Raw genomic sequence first — 20030 nt, 5'->3', positions numbered from 1 at the left:
TTTGTCACTCAATTATAATTAAAGATTAATTTTTGGTAGTTAATAACAGTTTTCGTGGGAACGATACTTGATTTATCACTTTATTACTTGTTATGATTGCGTATACTTGTGTAGTTCAAAATTCTCACAACAAGTTTTTGGCATCGTTGTTGAGAACTGTATTATTAATATCAATATAGTTGGTTTTTTCTAAAATAATTTTTATTTTAGTACTTGTTGACCGCGTTTTTGGCCAACGACGTGTAGACATCAAAATGACAATAAACCTTCAAGAGAAAAATACGACACAGATAATTTTATAGTGGTTCAGCCCCAATTTATTGGTAATAGCCTAATCTACTTGGAGTTGTGATATATATCCTACACTTAAGATCAGATGAACTTGAGACAACTGAGTTTCTTTAGTGAAGATGAAATGAATACAATATTTCTCTCCAGATACAAATATTCCCTCAGAAAATTAGAATTGAATCCCCTTTTATGATGCCATGGGCCTTGTATTTATAGGCTCAGGATCGTACAAATGATGTCCCCCATAATCGGGATATTTCGCTATTCTCACTATATTCAATTAATAATAATATTCAAAATACAACAATACACTATTTTTGTGGGATAATCTGAGAGATTCCCGCACAGGTATGACCGATTCTTGTTGAAACCGTTACTGGGATCCTTTGTGCAGCACTGTTCTGTCTAGTCAGTCCACATCACACTCCGGGGGAGAACTGAAGGGCCAAAATTCCTCATTGGTCGGCCAAACCTTCACTGGTCGGCCAAGACAAGTGACTGGTCGAGCAAGGACATAACTAGTCAGACAAGCACCTGACTGGGCGGACAAGCACATGTCTGGTCGGCTAAGGACATGACTGGTCGGACAAGCACCTGACTGGGCGGACAAGCACATGTCTGGTCGGCCAAGGACATGACTGGTCGGTCATGCACATGACTAGTCAGCCAAGGGCATTGACTGGGCGGACAAGCACATGACTGGTCGGCTAAGGTCATGACTGGGCGGACAAGCACATGACTGGTCGGCCAAGGTCATGACACTTGACTGGTCAGTCAAAAATCTTCACTGGTCTACTGGGTCACTCCTAAGCCAGATTACCCAGCAATTCCTTGCCATTTGTCACTTCTATTGCCACGTCATCGAACTCCAATTTTTGGGGATAACATTTTCCCCCAAGTTTATTATATGATTTACTCGTATGATAAACTTTTTCTCTAGCAAAATGTTTTTGGGGTCATCCAAAAGCTTCCATCCGGTTAGTAACCTTCACTTTTGTAATAAACCTATGATCGAACTTTTCTTTTGATTTCTTCAAATTCCATTCTTTGAGCTTGTTTGAATAGTAGATTTGAAATGCCTATTTGGTCCCCGGGACCCAAATAATTTCTTAATTGCTGACCCTTGGGTGCTTTGTTTCCTACTGCTTGGACGCCTGCTTGGCTCCTCGAACACCACTCCACATATATGCTCAACCTCTCGGACATGTAGCCTCGGATGTGCCAAGCTCCTTGAGAATGCTCCATCCGCTCGGCATGCCTGGCCAGCAAATCCTCGGGCATGCACCCCAACACTCAGATACCACCCAGCCGCTCGAACGCATGCAGCTGCTCGGACGCCTACGCTGCTACTCGGACACATGTAGCCGCTCGGACGCATCAGCTCCTCGGATGCGCGTGCGCACCTGCAGCTACTCCTCGGCGTGCCTGTCTCCTCGGATGCACACCTGCAGCCAGCCGATCGGACGTGCTCAATCCACTCAGACACACTGCCAGCATCTACTCGGATGCACCAACACCTTTCGCTCGGCGCGCGCATGACTGCTCGGATGCAGACCCCAGGCTGCTCGGACACGCACGCCAGCCCCTCGAATGCTCCTCTATCCGCTCGGACACTCACGCTACCCGATCGGATGCGCCACCATCTGGTCGGATGCCAGGGTACAATCACTTGGACGCTAGAGCATAATCGCTCGGCTCTCGGTTCTGAATGCTCGAATACCACCCAACCGATCGGGCATATGGCATAAGCACTTAAGCCTATGCCTAAGACTTATCCCTCCAAAAACCATCAAAACACCTTTTTCGAATCTCCCAAAAGTATTTTGAGAGATTGATTTCTCTCCATCAATCTTGGGGAAAAATTGACTTCTCTTCTCAAAAACATTTTTTCACTATGTAGTATTTACTTTGCATGCATTTGTTCGTGTTTGTTTGATTCACTCCAGGGACTCATCGTTGTTAGTCATGCTCAACAATAGAGTTTCCTACTCGACCAGTGATACATGCTCAGCTGACCAGGGAAGTTGTATCTGTTCTCCCGACCAGGAAAACTTTGCACCTGATCAGCTAGACTTTGTACCTGGCCAGTAGTTTACTCTTTTTTCTTGTGAAGACAATTGTTGCTTAGCAGCTTTGATATTTTTATTGTACAGCCGAGCTGTTGGCATTTATACTTTACTTTTATTTGTTAACTTAAAACATTCTAAGTCCTTTTAGACTTAAAAAGTTATAAGTTTTTTGTGAATAATAAAGTCAATCTGATGTATGCCTTATATTTTCACATGAGTACTTAGTTTTCTAACTTTGAAATTCTAGACATTTCATAAGTCCATACTAAGTATACTCTCTCACACTATTATTGCTCTAACATTTTATGAGCATAATGTTTATTGTCACACGAATATCTGCTTCTAACTTGAAATTTTAACAAATTCCAAGTTACTTAAGCTTTGTCAAACAAGTCAGCTTAATGGCCTTTTTGGACTTCGAAAATTTACAAGTCAGCCTAAAAACAGATATCTTAACTCGTGCTCTTATTTCCTGTGTTAAATTATATACCAACATACCCCATGTGCCCCCCAATCGATCGAGGGTCGAAATATTCTAGTCACTTGCTACTTGATCGAATCTGTTCGAGTAGTTAATTGCTTGTGAAACACATAGAATATATTGAAAATATTCGGGCAGTTGAACACTGCTTGAATGTATCGACCAGCTGAACACTGTCCAATTTTACCAACCAGTTGAACACTGTTCGAATAATTAACACACATGCACATTTGTAGCAAGAATCGACCACGCTGTGCGTAATCTCTTTTATTACTCGTAAATTAAAAAAGGACAATACATGTCTAATAACGAGTCTTAAACAACAAAAATTGTTCAAAAATAGATGACTGGTTAGCAAATAACCAGCTCATAAACCAAAATTTAAATAACAAGTTAAACAACTTGAAATTAAACTACCACTCTGAAAGCGATATTTAGAAATAATATATTCACAAACATTCACCGTTCCAGTGGCTCCTGATCCTAGCACTCCCGCTCAACATACTTCTTCCTTGCTTCGTTGCTTTCCTCAACCAAGTGTGGACCTCCACATATAGTTTCTAAGGTAAAGTCCACAGGTCCGGGCTGCAAGGGTGGAGATATTTGTCGTTTGAACCCAGGATTGCTGCTACCTTCTTCTCCTTGGGGTGTCTCTGCCCGGTACTTCCTCAACTTGCCCGACTGGAGAAGAAATTCTATCTCGTCCTTGAAGTGATTGCATTCATTCATGTCGTGACCATAATCTCCATGGAAACGACAAAACTTATTCATATCTCTCTTCCTCATCTCCTTCTTGATGGGTGAAGGTTTCTTGTAGGGAACCTCTTCATGACTAGCAAGATATATTTCTGCTCGGCTGGCTGAGAGAGTGGTGTAATTAGTGAACTGAGGCTCATACTTGGTTGGCTTTTCATTTGAACTCAACTTTGCTTTCTTTTCCTCATGGTGGTCAGACCCGTTATTTCCACGTTTCTTTCCACCATCCTTGAGGGTCAGTTGATCCGCCCGGATTGTTTATGCCATTCTCCTGTTTTTCGATTGCATCATCCAATTTCATATACTTGTCTGCTCGGTCAAGAAATTGTTGAAGTGTTGAAATTGGATTTCTATGTATGCTATCCCACAAAGGGCTCCGATAAGTTATCCTAGCGGATATTGCAACCATCTTCCCCTTGTCTCCTATAGCAGTTGCTCTATTGGCTTCTCTCATGAATCTCTGTATATAATTCTTTAGAGACTCATCTTTTCCTTGTTTGATATCTGCCAAGTGATTGGCATAAACTGGTGGAGTCCGGGCAGTGTTGAATTTTCTACAAAACTCCTTCCTGAATGCTTCCCAAGAGGTAATGGAGTTCGGCTTAAACTTCCAATACCATTCCTGGGCAGTATCCAACAATGTAGTTAGGAAAACTCTACATCGATAATCGTCACTTACTCCGAGCAATTCCATCTGGTCCTCAAATTTCCCAACATGTCTGATGGGATTTGCCTTCTCTGTATATACTGGCAGAAGCGGTGCTTTATATTTTTCCGGCGGCTCGGCTGCTCTAATCCGGGCACAAAATGGGCTACCACTCCAGTGGTTTATCGCATTTATCCCGGAAGGTCGTTTTGACAAACCTTGCATTGCAGCTATTAGCACGTCAAGCTGGGCTTGGATGGCTGGTGCAACTGATGAAGTTCCACGGTCTTGACCGCCTGGTCGGGCATTACCATCTGGTGCACTGTCGTCAAGTATTTCTACTTGACTGGCAGAGCAGTTCAAATTTTTCCCTTCAACCGGGACGGTCCTCCTCATGTTGGTGATAACGTCCCTCAGATCCTTTCGGGAAGCATGCTCTCCTGCCCGATCGAGCACCGTACTTTTCAATTTTTCGGAGGGCTTACTACGCGGGACTTGCGCTCTCCCACTACACTGCTGGCTGGGGTACAGTGGAGGCCTTTCACTATGCCCCGAGCAGTCTTTTCCTCCTTGTTGGTCATTTCCCTCCTTTTCCTTTGACTGGTCGGTGTGATGACTATCAGCCTCATCACAACCATGCCCATCTTTGAATTGTGAAGTCCTCTTATCTTAAGGAGTCCTGGTCTGATCCTGCCTGGGTGGAGTCCTTTTACTGCCCGATCGGTGACTTCCCGATCTCGAGGTTTCTGATCGTTGGCTCCTGGAGGGAGTTCTAGAGTTCTCCCTCTGTGTTGATGTAGTTCTAGAGCGGACCCCATCATCTTCCCGACCAAAGGGGTTACTCCTGCTTCTGTCCGGTCCACGAGAATTGGCTCTGTCAGTGGTCCTCCGATCAGCATTATTATTTCTTGCTCCCTGGGAGGCTGCTCATGCCGCACCTTGAGCATTGGCTTTGGCTAATTGGGTAGCCGCTTCTAGAGCAAGTGCTGCTTCATGATGTCTCCGGTCGACTTCCTCCTGTTGTTGTCTGAGCTCTTCACTTCTGGCCTCCATATCGCGCCTTTGTTGCTCTAACACAGCTCTCTGCTTGACCATCTCTTTAGCAAAAGACTCCTGTCGAGCATTGAATTGCATCATCTCCTCTTGGAAAGCGCCTATTACTTCCTGGAGTTGTTCAACTTCTGGAGTGGTTTCCTCAAGAAACACCCTGGGCTCAGTCTCTGGGTTCTGCGGTCCAGGATCTTCTGATCTAGCAGGCTCTTTTGACGTGCTTGACTTTTTGGATGCCACATTGGTATTCTTGGGCGCCATTTCGATATGATAGTCGTGTGTTTCTTCTCTTCAGGCTCTCAATGAAAGCACCAAAATGTTGACCGCATTTTTGGCCAACGACGTGTAGACATAAAAATGACAATAAAACTTCAAGAGAAAAATACGACACAGATAATTTTATATTGGCTCATCCCCAATTTATTGGTAATAGCCTAATCCACTTGGAGTTGTGATATATATCCTACACTTAAGATCAGATGAACTTGAGCCAACTGAGTTTCTTAAGTGTAAGTAGAAAAATACATAGTTTCTCTCTCTAAACTCTCTTAGAAAATGCCCCAAGAATACCCTAAGTAACAGTCCCAAAGTCTCCAAACTAGAGAGTTTTTTTTTTTCAGTCTAAAAAGATCAGATCCCTCAAAATGATGCCATGAGCCCTTTATTTATAGGCTCATGGATCATACATAAATATCTCCCTTTGACCGGGTCATTTCTGTTACTCTCACAATATTTAATTAATAATAACATTTAAAATACAACAATATGCGACTTCTTTGGGATAAACTAAAAGATTCCCGCGTAGGCACGACTAATTCTGGCTGAAGCCGTTACTGGGATCTCTTGCATAGCACTGTTCTATTTAGTCGGTCCACATCACACCCAGAAGGAAAACTGGAGGGCCAAAACACTTCACCGGTCGGCACTGGTCGGCCAAGACAAGTAACTGGTCGGCCAAAGACATGTCTGGTCAGCCAAACACTTGACTGGTCGGACAAGCACCTGACTGGTCGGTTGTAGAGTCCAAGAACTTTACTTAGCTAAGTTAGATAGTAGTATTATAGTAAGTATAGTATTATCTTTATGACTGTGGATTTTTGGTTCAGACCGGGAATTATTTGGATATTCATAGTAGTACTTGTAGATTTTCTAAGTTTAACCTATAGTTTAAGAATATTAATTTTAACCTAAGGTTTGATTAATATGACTGATATTAAGGATAATATTTATTATACTATAAGGTTTAGATAAGAACCAATAGGATTTTAAGCACATGTTATGTATGGGTGATTAAAGGATTAAGTATTTTGAGGATTAAATTTAATAAGGGTAAAATTTGAATTCTCTAAGGTCAGTCAGCAGCTTTGAATACATTTAAGGGCTTAGTCAAGGTTGTTTACTCAATTCAAATTAAGCTAAAAATGTGTAATTTCGTGTTTAAATAATCAGCGAATGCCGATATATCGCAGCACGTAGATACGGAAAACACGAAAAGATGCACGTTTGCCTCGGGCATAATGGTCCAGGCGATATATCGCCTCCTTCAGCATATTTTGAATGTTTTTGAAATCATTTTCCATTCAACCCTTCAACCTCTTGATAAGTCCAGCATCTTTTTTGAACGAGTCTTCAGCCTCTGCTGAACGATAATTCAAATTATTTTCACTTAAAAAGCCATTATTTTTATTCAAGTTAAATTAAGATCCTTTCATTCCTAAACTCTATAAATAGGACCTAGTACCCAGCCATTATTCATCTTTTGCTCTAAGTTCAGAGGCTGCAAGTTGCTAGGTGAGTGTGAGAGTGTAAACACTTGGGTTGGGAATCATAAGCTTGATCATCATAAGCTTATCAAACACTTGGGGAAGTAAGGTTTCATAGTATTTCGGTTCGAGTTTTAGATTGGTCTTACAAGTCTTCAAGGTAATTCCACACTCTAGTTCATTGGTATTATTTTCTTTAAGTTCTCATAATCTTTTACCAGCCTTCTAACCTTAATCTTTATTTTGGTTAGGAAATCTAAGAACTTGCACATAAGTTTTTGGTAAGTATTTTCTCAATGGTTTAGTCATTCCATTCCTTTCATTTCTCTTCTTCACTATACTCACTCTTTTTCAAATGGTTCTTAGGAGTGTTCCAAAGTCCCACCTCTGTCCTCTTATCCCGGTAATTTTGGTAAGGAAAATAGGATAGAATTCATATGTTATATGTTTTATATGTGTTATCTTATGTATTTATGTTATGAAATGTGTTATGATATGTATGTATGTAGGCTTGGGCATATGACCCATATGATTAACAAGACCCCAAATAGATTATGGGCATATGACCTACTTAGCTAGTAGGACCCCACTAATCTAATGGGCATATGACTTGTTTAGTCTATGGGACCCCAAGTAATAATGGCCATTATAGTATGTGTATGATATAAGTGTTATGTTATGTTTTTATGTTTCTTATGAAATTATGTATTTGAACTATGTGGTAGATTTTCCTTGCTGGGCATTAGGCTCATTTCTTTTTGTTTATATGTGCAGGGAAATAGCTATAGTGGCTAGTAAGATTCGTGGATGCTTGGGAGAATGTGTATCGGTGATGAATGGATTCAAGGAGTCGAGAGTTTGATTTCGAGGATGTAGTCTTTTATTTATGGTTTATGTGTAATTTTTCCGCACCTATTTATGTAATTTCTTTTCATTTCAATTAAGATATGTTTTCTTTTTAAAACAATGGGATCCCATATCCTGCTTTGAGTTTATGTAAGTTTAAACATTGGTTTTTACAAGTCTTTAATAAAGTTATGGTATTTTCTTTTGTAAGTTTTGTTAAGGATTAGTGTTTATGTATAGTTTTCGTTAATGGTCCAAAAGTCTAGAGTAGTTGGGTCATTACATCGGTCATGACACTTGACTGGTCGGACAAGCACCTGACTGGTCGGCCATGCACTCGACTAGTCTAACATGGCACTTCTCTGGTCTAACACGACACATCTCTGGTCTAACATGGCACATCTCTGGTCTAACATGGCACATCTCTAGTCTAGCATGACACTTCTCTGCTCAGTCAAAAATCTTCACCGGTCGGACATAAATTCTATCAGGTCGGTCCGATCACTTTATCACAACTCCGAAGAGCCAACACATTTATTGACTATTAATGTGCCATTTACTGACCATGCATTGCCACTTGTCACTTCTGATTGCCACATCATCGAACTGAAATTTTGGGGATAACATTTGGTTTGTGGCTGATACTGTGCTTTCAATAAATATTGGTATATACGAAAAAGTAGACAAAATGAATTGATACAGGTAGATCTGGAAATTGATAGAACGTGCAAAAAACAACTAAAAGATTAAGAAAAGGTTGGACTTTGCCATGGCTGAGAATCAAGGGAATGCAACAAACAATGCTGCTAATGTGAATAATATTCCAAATGTAGCAGAGGTCCCTATGGAACAAGGACAAAGGACGCTTAGAGATTATGTGCTTCCCATTGTCATGGGAGTGTGTTCATGCATCCGACACCCCACTATTGTTGCTAATTTTTTAGATCAAGAAGGCAATATTACAAATGGTACAGTCTATTGTTCAATTTAGGGGGTTGCCTACTGAAGATCCTAATTTGCACATAGCCAATTTCCTGGAACTATGTGCAACTTATAAGATGAATGGGGTGAGTGATGATGCAATCCGACTGAGACTATTCCCATTTTCCCTAAGAGACCGAGTGAAGAGTTGGTTAATTTCGGTGCAAGCCAATTCTTTCACAACATGGGAAGTGTTAGCCTAGAAGTTCCTAGAAAAGTTTTTCCCTCCAGCAAAAGCTGGAAAGTTGAGAGGGTAAATTAATAATTTCTACCAGACAGAAGGGAATCGATGTATGATGCATGAGAGAGATTCAAAGAGTTGTTAAGGAAGTGCCCCCATTATGGTATATAGACATGGATGTTGGTTGACAATATTTACAATGGGTTAAATGGTACTACTTGAACGATAATTGATGCAGTAGCAGGGGGTGCATTCATGAGCAAGAGTGATAATGAGGCATATGAATTACTAGAAGAGATGGCTATTGTAATGCCCCAAAATCTCTAATGAGGTTTAATGGTTGGGTTAGTAGGCCCAGAGGGCCATAATTGATTTGATATGTCATTAAATGATTATATGCACATTTATGTGAATTATATTATTATATGATGATAAATGCATGCATGTGGGTCCATATTTCATTATAAGGACATTTTGGTAATTTGGCCTGTTGAGGGCATATTTGTATATTTCATGCATGTTGGTGATTTATGATGAGGCCACATTATAATGTGGATTTGTTCGAGCTATTCGACATGAGACGATCTTTGAATACTAGTTAGCGGCTTGGTCATAACAAGGTTGATTTCGGGGCTCGGGGTAAGTATTGGGGTAATTGGTGATTAGAACATTATTGGGAATTAAATGGTAATGGGATATGTTTTATTAGCATTTGAGAATATTGGGAATAACGAGAATTGGAGGGCGTTGATTATGATTAATGGGATTAGAGGAAAAAGGATGGTTTTACCCTTGGAAGCCTTAAGAGGGAGTTAAATGACCTAGGAGCAATATTGTCTTTTGACCTAAGGATATATATGAACCATTGAAGCTGTAGAAAGCTTAAGAAAACAAAGCATAGTTTCTTCTTCTCCCGTTCATCTTTTCTCTTTGAATTTTTGAGTTCTATTTGAGGAATCAAGCTAGGGAAGTGATCCTTGAGGGTCTACGGTTGTGTTCCACCATTGAAGAGGGTTCCATACTAAGCTTAAGGTATGTAACGCCCCACATCACTATGGTTGCTTCCTGGAATGACGACTGACCCTACAAACTAGCACGAGTCTTTCCAGCGTGCTTTGTCCTCACTCGCACGCTTCCTGGGAAAGCTTCCTAGGAGGTCACCCATCTTGAGATTACTCCAGGTCAAGCACGCTTAACTTTGGAGTTCTCAATTGATGGGCTACCGAAAAGAAGATGCATCTTGTTGATATAGGTAGTACCCACAATCCATTTAAGCCCTATTCAATTGTGTAGTCCCATACCTACACAGTCTTACAATCATCACACTTAACCATCCCCAGGCGGTGTGGGATTGCAAAACTTTACCTGGTCTTTCCCCTTACGGATCACGGGATTCTAACTGTCACAATCACCCCCCCTTACGGGCCCGACGTCCCTGTTGGCCACACTTTCGGCTGGGTCAAGGCTCTGATACCATTTGTAACGCCTCACGTCACTATGGCTTCTTCCTGGAATGATGACTGGCCCTACAAACCAATACGAGTCTTTCCAGCGTGCTTTGTCCTCACTCGCACGCTTCATGGGAAAACTTCCCAGGAGGTCACCCATCTTGAGATTACTCCAGGTCAAACATGCTTAACTGTGGAGTTCTTAAGTGATGGGCTACCGAAAAGAAGATGCATCTTGTTGATATAGGTGGTACCCATCAATCCATTTAAGCCCTCTTCAACTGTGTAGTCCTATACCTACATAGTCTTAGAATCATCACACTTAACCATCCCCAGGCGGTGTGGGATTGCACAACTTTACCCGGTCTTTCCCCTTATGGATCACGGGATTCTGACTGTCACAAGGTAAGCTTTTAACCATTGAAACTCTAGTTCTTGCTCTGTTTTCCATTTGATTTTCAGTTGGGATTTTGATTTGGATAGTGATAATTGATGAGAGTTTTTGGCAAAGGTTGATTGAGTTATGATGCCTAGGACTTGTAGAGTGGGTATTTGGGTTCATTTGTGATTTTGAATGAAGTTTGGAATCATGTTTTTAAGCTTGGAAGTTGGAGAAGTCGTAGGAGAAAAAACCAAAGCTGAATCAGCTTGGCACTAGCGCCACAGTGCCCAAAGGAAGGTGCTACAGCGCTGTTCAGGGCCATTCAACTCTGCTTGTAGCACCTAGGCACTAGGAGGACAGCGCTACCCTATTTTGGGCATTTTTTAGGGTTTTTGGCTCGGGGTTTCAATTCCTAAGGCTCGGGATCGAATCTACTAGCCGTTTGGGTACAATTCGAGGTCCTGAGAGTGAGGTTTAGGTCAAGAACCATTTATTGCTCATTTTCATTGATGGAAGTTATATTTGGTTATGACTAGGTGACCGCTAAGGAATCAAATGATCGATCGTTCTCAAGGGTCGTTCTTTTATTAATTATCGCTCGAACCAGAGGTAAGAAAAATGCACCCCATATGTGACATGCATGGTTATTAATGAGGCATGTTGAGTGTTATATATGTGGACATTGATTGCATATTAAATGCTTAGCAATCTTGCTTATCTGTGAATGGCACTGACTTATGAGTCAGGAATCGGCAATGGTATCAGTATTGACTGTGAAGCTGTGACTTATTAATCAAGTTCAGCAGTAGTACTAAGCACTAGTTGTATGGTATTGACTTATGAGTCAAGAACGATATTAGCGTGTTTAACGCAACCCGAAAAGATTAGATCTAGTCGACATAAGCATTATCGTCATAAGCATGAAATTCTTGATCGACCTTAAGTTCGATGAACACAAAAGCGCTTGTCTAGTCTAAAGGCTAGTTACTTAGAGCCGGGGCCAGAAGGTCCAGGTGACTGCATCATCACATGGCTAAGGGTGCGGAGCCTAAGTTCGTGACTCACTCATTAGTCACTTATCTGATTCAAGTCCGTGACTCCATAGTCACTCATCTGGTTTAAGTTAGTGCCTTATTCATCAGTCACTCGCCTGATTAGGGCTACACGCCCCAACATGATTATTAGAATCTCGATATTATCTTATTAGGGCTACAAGCCCCAACATGGTTACTAGAATCTTGAAGTGATATTCACTTATCTGTTTAGAGCTATAAGCCTAGTATGATTATCATAATCATCAATTGATATTGTATACATGCAGTAATGAGTTTTCTTGCCGAGCCTTGGCTCACGGGTGCTATGTGGTGCGGGTAATGGGAAAGAAAAGCTCACCCAGCCTTGAGTGGAGAGCTTAGGCGGTGATGTGTACATATGCAGCCGCTTGACCACCACGGCCAAGGTGTTTCTCAGAGGAACTAGGGGTTAACCCTATTTTTGCCGCTTAGGTCGGCGGGTTTAATTTTTTTTACACTGTAATGACCATTTTGAATTGTAAATAACTTATGAACGTTTTTATGGGCCCATGTACAGTTTTATGTTTTAAATAAACTATATCATTTCCTTTTGATCGAGATTTTTCACCTTAGCCAATTAATAACACATAGATGTACGTTTATAACCAAATGACTCGATTAGCGAGTTAAGCACGGTTCAAAGTTCACAGTAACGGTCTTGGAGTAACCAGGGCATTACAGCTATGAACAATTACCAGTGGCCTAATGAGAGGGGACAAACAAAGAAGGTGGTTGGTATGATTGAATTGGATGTTATTTCCATGCTTACAGCTCAAGTGGCAGCTTTAATGAAACAGTTACAACAGAGTAACCTGTCAACCCAAGCCATGCAAGTATAGAATATGTATGAGCCATGTGGGAGTTCCCATCCATTAAATCAATGTCCTGACATGGATATGAATAATATACCTATGGAACAAGTCCAAGCCATAGGAAATTTTCAAAGGCCAACCAACAACCCCTTTTCAATGTCATACAATCAAGGGTTGAGGAATCACCCTAACTTCTCATGGATGAATAACCAAGCTGCACAACAGCCTTTCCCTCAATATCAGCAATTGTTCCCACCTCCATAGCCACAACCACAATAGCCAATACACATGAAACAACTTGAAGCACAGTCTGATGTACTGAACTAGTTCATGACCGAAACCAGGGCATCTATTAGGAGTTTGGAGACTCAAATAGGGCAGTTGGCTACTTTGATGAAAACTGTGCTCAAGGAAACTTACCAAGCACTACTGAGGTAAATCCAAAAGAGCAGTGAAATACAATATCTTTGAGGAGTGGCAAGGAGTTAAAAGAGCCAAAATTGGTTGATAAGGAGAAGGAAGTGAGTGGGTCAAATGTGTAATGCCCCAAATTTCCTAATAAGGTTTAGAACCTTGATTAGGAGGCCAGGAGGGCCATAGTTGATCTATTATGTTATTTAATGGTTATATGCATGTTTACGTGAATTATATTATTATATGATGGTGGATGCATGCATATGGGTTCATATTTTAATTATGAGGGCATTTTGGTAATTTGGCCGCTGTGGGCGTAATTGTGTATTTTGGGTGCATGATTGTGATTAATTAATATAGCCACATTATAAGGTGGATTGGTTCGAGCTATTCGGCATGAGACGATCATGAGATGTAAGTGTTCGGTCTAGTCATAACGGGTTTAAGTTCGGGGCTCGGGGTGAGTCTCGGGGTCATTTTGATGACTAGAACATTACCAAGAATAAAAGGGTAATGGGATATGATTTATTGGTATTTGAGAATATCGAGAATAGCGGGAACTGGAGAGCGCTAATTATAATTAACGAGATAGGCGGGAAAGGACGGTTTTACCCTCGGAAGCCTTTAGAGGGATTTATTTGGCTTAGGGGCATTATGGTCTTTTGACCTTAAGGATTTATATCAGCCTTTGAATTTTAGAAGGCTGTGGAAAACAGAACAAAACAGAGCCCCATCCTCATCTCTTCCTTTCTCTCCCGTACAAGCTTTTCCCTTCATTCTTTCTTTGATTTTGAGAGCCTAAATTGAGGAGTTAAGCTAGGAGATCAAAGGTGGAAGCTAGGGAACTTGTTCCAGCCATTAAAGGGGATTCAAAATCAAGTTTGAGGTGAGTTCAGCCATAAGTTTATGGTCTATACTCTGTTTTCCTTTAGTTTTTCAGCTTATGATTTCTTGATGGTAGTTTGGATTTATGGAGGTTTTGATTGAAGCTTAGCTTGGGTTTTTATGAGGGTGAGTTATAGGTAATGATTAGAGGTTGAGTTGAGTGTTTGGAGGAGGTTTGGAACTGGTTTGAAGGCTTGGTTCCAAGGGAAAACGCAGGGGAGGTTTGCTGGTGCGTACTGAGTTTTTGGCTGAGCAGGGTAATGAGCCGCGACATGGCTGTGGTGCGCCGCAGCTCATGGCGTCTGGTAGAGGGGGTTGCCTCTATCTGGGGGGCGCGGCGCAGCGCAGCTAGGGCGGGCCACGGCCCTTAGTGACTTTTTGGCCAGAATGGTGTTTTTAGCTTGGGGATTCAAGCCTTAGGCCTCGAGGTTGAACCTAGTACCCAGTTAAGTGGGGATTGATGTCCCGTAGGCTAGATTTTGGTTTGGGAACTTATGTTGATCATTTTTATTGATGGTATCTTATATTTGGTTATGACTAGGTGACCGCTAAAGGACTAAAAGTTGATCGTTCTCAAGGGTCGCTCTTTAAATCATTCTAGCTCGACTTTGAGGTAAGAAAACTGCACCCTGTGTAAATGTGACATGCATGGCTGTTATTGATGCATGTTGGTTGATTATTATATGTGACATGCATGGCTATTCTTGATGCATGTCGGTTGATTATTAAACGTGACATGCATGGCTGTTATTGGTGCATGTTGGATTGTTGTATATTATGCATATGATGCACGAGAAACATGTGATTAGGACATGCTTTGTATATTGAGTATGATATCGTTCAGAGCTTGAGCCTCTGTGTTGTGCATGGTCCTAATTGTACTAGTACCTGTTAAGTAAGCATGATGGATGCCTTGTTTATGGATAATGGACATGTGATATATGTTTGGTGGCATGGCTTACCTGTGTATGGCACTGACTTATTAGTCAGAATCGGCAATGGTGTCAGATCCGTCTGTGAAGCTGTGACTTATTAGTTAAGTTCACAACGGGCTGAGCACTGGTCGTGTTCCACTGACCCAAGAGTCAGAAATGGCAGAGCGTTGTGAACGCCGGGCCAAGTGAAGATTAGATCTAATCGAGGTCGGCATTGAATGACTCATATGGGGTATTAATGCTGGACCGACCGGAGGGTCAATGAAAACTATAAGCGCTTGCTTGGTCTAGGACCATATGTTTTTAGCCAGGGCATATGGCCCCGGTGACTGTTTGTCACACGGCTAGGGGACGCTGTCCATAGTTACGACTCTAGAGTCGGGAGGAAGGTTATGTTGGTGACCAATCACCATGCACCTATCCTGATCGAACTTATGAAAGGACAACCTACCAGTTAAGCCCTGGTGACCCTATCGTCACATGGCTAAAGGGTGTTGTCCCCACATTTGTGACTCTTGTGTTAGTCACCTATATGTTTGAACTGTTGGTCCTGAATAATCAATACAATTACTATTGATATTATATCATGTTATACTGTGTTTTCTTGCTGGGCTTCGGCTCACGGGTGCTATGTGGTGCAGGTAAAGGCAAAAGGAAACTGGACCATCCTTGAGTTGGAGAGCTTAGGTGATGACGTGTACATATGCAGCTGCTCGTCCGCCACGGCCGAGGTTTAAAGAGGAACTAGGGTTGAACCCTGTTTTGCCGCTTAGAACGGCCTGTTGTAAATATTTTCTGTAATAGACTCTGAAACTATATTTTCGGGATCCCAATGTATATATTAAACGTTCTAGTGAAACGTTACATCTTAACCAAAATTTTTAATCCCTAAACCGCTAATCATACTTAGCTCACAATTTTGGCCAAATGACTCGATTAGCGAGTTTAGCACTGTTTACAAGGCACACCGTAACGGTCCCTGGAGTTGGGGCGTTACAAAATGTTACTGAGAACCTTGAGAATAAGCATCCATAAATAAGCATAGATCACTATATCAAGATCCCATATCCTCAGAGGCTTCAAAGGAATAAGCTTGGCAAGCAATTTTCCAAGTTTTTAAATGTATTTCGAAAGCTTCACATCAACATTCCTTTCGCTGAGGCACTTGAGCAAATGCCAAGTTATGTGAAGTTTATGAAAGAAATTATGTCAAATAAAAGGAAATTGTGGGACTATGAGACAATGGCACTTACTAAGGAGTGCAGTGCGATACTTCAAAATAAGCTACCTCCCAAGCTTAAAAATCTTGGTAGTTTCAATATCCCATGCTTTATAGGGGGCTCAGTGGTGACAAAGACTTTATGTGATTTAGGGGCTAGGGTGAATCTAATGCCTATATCAATCTTTCGCAAGTTGAAATTGGGAGAAGCTTGGCCTTCTACCCTGTCTTTACAAATGGCAAACCTTTCATTTATACATCCTCGTGGAGTGATTGAGGATGTATTGGTGAAAGTTGACAAATTCATATTTCCTACAGACTTTATTATTCTTGATATGGAGGAAGATGAAAATATTCCAATAATTCTTGGAAGGTCATTCTTGGCTATTGGTAGGCCATTAATCGATGTACAAAAATGTGAGTTGAATATGCGAGTGTAAAAAGAGGAGGTAACATTTAATTTCCTTGCAGCAATGGAAATTCCAACTTGTTGTATAGTTGATGTTGTAAAAAGAGGAGAGAACAAGTTTGAAGTCTCTAAGCAAAGGTCCATGGTTAAAAGTGGTATGTGAAAAGTGTGTCATAGAGTGAAAATGTTCTTTATTGAGAAGATTCGAATGTTACATGAGCGAGGGAAAGTTTCACCAATTTGCAATAACAAGAAATAAGCTTCCACTCATGACACTATGGCTCTCAAGGACATGAGGGGTGGACTTGATCCAAGATGAAATTGAAGAGGAATTCAACGTCCAGTGAAATGACAACGCCATTGGGAGGCATCCCAATCTATTTATCTTTTTATTGTTTTGTTATTTTGTTTAAGTTTGGAAAAAATTTCTACGTTGACTCTCAATTTTTATGATTTTTTAATTTTACAATTTAATTTGTCATTTATGAACCGTGGAAATCATGAAAAAAAATAACGTAGGCTATTTTTAGCCGCGGTGCCCACTATTAGAGCTGCGACTTTGTGAAGTCAGAGAGCCACTGAGTTTTTGGTGAAGTCTAAGCGTAGCGATGCCCAGATGTGGTGTGTGATTTGGTATGTCCTATTTCCTTATTATTTTTAACACATTGGGGGCAATGTGTTATTTAAGTTTGGGGGAGGGATTACTTGGTTTAGTTGTTTTGTTTTAGTTGTTTATAGTTATGAATCAAGTTGTTTTGAAGCTGATGATACTTATAACCATGTGATGTGAGTAATGTTTTTAGAACTATGTGAATCTGTATGCTTGGTGAAATTAATTTAGTGATTAGCTTTGATCTGAGTTTTAATTGCCATGAAAGCTTTAATTAATAAATTTCTCACAATCCTTTAATGTATGCATGTTAAGTGGGTTTGTGGTATGAAATTTGAAAAATATTTTAGAACATGCATTGTTGTCGATTGAGCTGAAATTGGAATGATGTAGGCTTAGGAAGATGATTTGGGCAATTATTTGGAACAATTGAGTCTTTCAAGCCAGCCTTAATGTATTAAATCCCTAGTTATCTAATTTTGAGCCTAACATGATTCTTTTGTTGTTTGACACTTATTTTGAGCCTAATTGAAACTTTGTTATTTATCTTTCCTTTTGATATACCACAAGCATATGAAAAGTGATTGGGGGATGGTTTGTAATGGAGTTTATATTTGGAAATTTGTGCCAATGGAAGAATAAAAATTGAGAGAAGAAAAAAAAATATAAAAAATATATTGAAAATGAACTACACTTCAAATAAGTATATAAAGAAATAAGTTTGGGAGAGTGTAGTATAATTAGAAAAAAAATCATAAGTATGAATTCTCTCAAAGTATGAAATTTTCGGAAATTTGGGGATTGTTTGTGGTTTTTCAAGTTGAGAAAGATTGGTTTGTTTGAGGTGTATGCTTATGGTATAGTTGAGCCTAAGTGACTTTTTATTTACCTACCTGATCCTAAGCCTTTCGTTACAAGCTAAAAAAAAGTCATTTTGATTCTTGAGTGTGTGTTATCATATTAGGGGAGATTGATGAATTATGCAAGTATATGAAATATTTGGTGTTGATGGAATGATTTGGAAGATTTGACATGTATATGGTATTGTGATTGTGTGTTGATTGGTGTAGCAAAGATCGAAGTTGATTATTGAATTGATTTTACAGAAATTCTGGATGAAATGTAGTTGAAAATTCTGAGCTTGTATTGCATGGTGTTTTTGAGGTTGAGGCTTGCTAGGTTATAACTGATTCATGTTTGTTTTTAGTTGTTTTAGAAATGTCAAATGTTTTACTCGAGGACGAGTAAAAGTTAAGTTTGGGGAGTTTGATAGAGTAGTTTTTATGGTGTTTTAGGGAATTTTCAAGCTTATGTAGTTATGTTTGTGCAGTATGACGCTTTTGTTGCCTTTGTTTGTTAATATTTCATGATTTATGGAAGAATTGATGAAAAGACCGTGTTTGGCTCTGAAAAAGTAAATTGGTGAAAATCGTACATTAAAGTCGCGTCGTTGAGCATTAGAGTCGCGGAGCTACGATGAAATAGAGAGCTGAAGGTTTTGGGCAAACGAGGATCGCAACACAACCTTTTGGAGTTGTGGCGCTATTAATTGAGGAATTAGAGCCGCGGCGTTGGTTAAGTCAGAGACAAGACGACTTCGAATCGTGGACACGGGCCGCGGTGCACAATTATGGGGTCAGTGTGTAGATTAGGGCATTTTAAGTAGGGGCAAAAGTGGAATTTCATGTTCAAAGCACAAACTACTATTTAAGCAACATTATGATGATTTTTGAAAGAAAAACCCTAAGGAGAGACTCAATGAAACACTACGTGGAGACAAAAACTTGGAGATCAACTAGTTCTATCATTCTTTTTCTTCTTCTTCTTTTACTTTCTCTTGTAGTAATGTTTATATTTAGTTTGATTGATTTGATTATGTTCAGCATGAACTAATTTCTTATTTAGAGTATTAATGGATTATTCTTGAAACCTTATGATTATCTAATGAAGTTTTTATGAATTCCCCATCAATATTGCGAATTGTTTGACATGTGTTTAATTCTTGTGAATGGTTGATCACCATTTACATAATTTATATGAATTTAACCTAAGAAATGAGAAGTGAAGGATAAATATGCTATAGTCAAATAATCATAGATTTATATTGGCGAGAGTATCTATATAATTTGTGTAGCTTAGGGATTACATGTTTAATACCTGCGATATGCTAATTTACCACAGAGATGTATGAGATTTGCTTATTGTAGAGAGTTATATGTCCTAGTAAGAATATAATTTACAATTGTAATCCGCTATCACAATAGAGATTTGAATTCTTAAATTCACATTAGAGAGACATGAATAGATAGTTGATGAAGTTAATAAGTTTAATTCATATTGCATTGAATTAATATTTAGTATTGAGTTCTCTATTGTTCCTTTTTATGGTTTTATTATTTTATTCCTTTAGTTTTAAAAATTCGAAATTCATTATCTGTCAATCAATTATAATTAAACATTAATTTTTGGTAGTTAATAACAGTCTTTGTGGGAACGATACTTAATTTGTCACTTCATTACTTATTAGAATTGCGTATACTTGGATAGTTCAAAATTCTCACAACATTTAATTCTTAAAATAGAAACTTTAAAAAACTTATTATAACTTGTTTATTATGTCACTAAAAATATAACTACCATTGGTTACGTAATTATTGAATTCTCCTCCAAATATATATATATATATAACTTTCAAATTAACAAAAAAAAATAAAGTTTAATGTATAATTTAAAAAGAAATAAGAGATTAATATTGTGATCATAAAATACAAAAAAAAAA

The 20030-nt window shown here is 39.6% G+C and overlaps 1 non-coding gene across 1 annotated transcript; it reads right to left on the bottom strand.

Annotated features, from left to right (window-relative positions):
* Window positions 1-9125: 9125 nt before the first annotated feature.
* On the bottom strand, window positions 9126-9231 carry LOC133813333 (small nucleolar RNA R71). Its single transcript, XR_009884356.1, has one exon. It is a non-coding gene; the product is annotated as a small nucleolar RNA R71 (small nucleolar RNA).
* Window positions 9232-20030: the final 10799 nt, after the last annotated feature.

This window comes from Humulus lupulus, chromosome 1 (genome assembly GCF_963169125.1).
Source record: "Humulus lupulus chromosome 1, drHumLupu1.1, whole genome shotgun sequence".
Taxonomy (NCBI): domain Eukaryota; kingdom Viridiplantae; phylum Streptophyta; class Magnoliopsida; order Rosales; family Cannabaceae; genus Humulus; species Humulus lupulus.
Note: the sequence above shows the minus strand (reverse complement) of the source record. Positions and strands in the feature narration are given on the sequence as shown.